Below are 977 nucleotides of genomic sequence, written 5' to 3' on the forward strand. Positions count from 1 at the left end.
AAATGCAGCTTTAATCTGCCTACAACCCAGCACATACTTTGAAGCACAGAATAGCCACTCAACCCCAAAAGTAGCAAATTCATCCAACTAAGGGATAGATAAATGTGTGAATTTCTTGACAAAACAGTGCAACCAGTCTTATGACAAAGAATCTTTCATTGAACCAYAAGTTGAGTAGGAATTCAACTTTAGAGCTTGATCCAATTGGAGATAACTTGAATAACCAAAGCAAACACCATTGGAATTGAGAACTGGAGAAAAGAATTAACATTAAGATTTATGGCTTCAAGAAACAGCAGGTCAATTCGAAGAAAATTGACAGTATTGCTGTTAATGCTTCTAAGGGCAAAACATGAAGAAATATTGCCATATTCATATAGGATTGGTGATTACAGACAAGTAAATCTTTAGGCTCWTASAGATHCAAATCCACAAAAAGAGACGATGAATGAATACTCAAGATATGGGCGATAATTATACGTTTGGCAAATAGAACGTCAATTGCCTTAGGCTGTGAGTACCATGAACTCCTGCTTAACGCCTATGCGTATATCTGACAAAATCAAGGTTCAAAAATTCGACTGACTCCAAGAAACTCCATCAAATAAACCAAAAAAAAAATTATGATCAAAATAGGTTTGTATTCATCCAAGAACAAATCCCTTAAAAGGAATTTGATTAAAATATTTAATCATATGATGAATTGATGAATTTTTGGGTCCAAACTGCAGTCGAACAGGAAACAGTTCATGAAAGAGTATTGTTCAAGAAAATTGAATTTACTGTAGAAAGATCGAATCGATAGAAGTTAATCGATTTGGCTCTGATACCAATTGTTAAACCCAGATCTGACAGTAGAGTGATGTAAAAGAATTTAAAAAAAGATTTGTAGAAGAAGATGAATAGAAATCGGCCGCCGCTTTCTTTATTGAATGGAAAATACAATCTCTCAAAAACCCTAATCGACTCTCATGTGA

This window comes from Cynara cardunculus, unplaced genomic scaffold (genome assembly GCF_001531365.2).
Source record: "Cynara cardunculus var. scolymus isolate 2C unplaced genomic scaffold, CcrdV1 Un_Scaffold_820, whole genome shotgun sequence".
Classification (NCBI taxonomy): Eukaryota; Viridiplantae; Streptophyta; class Magnoliopsida; order Asterales; family Asteraceae; genus Cynara; species Cynara cardunculus.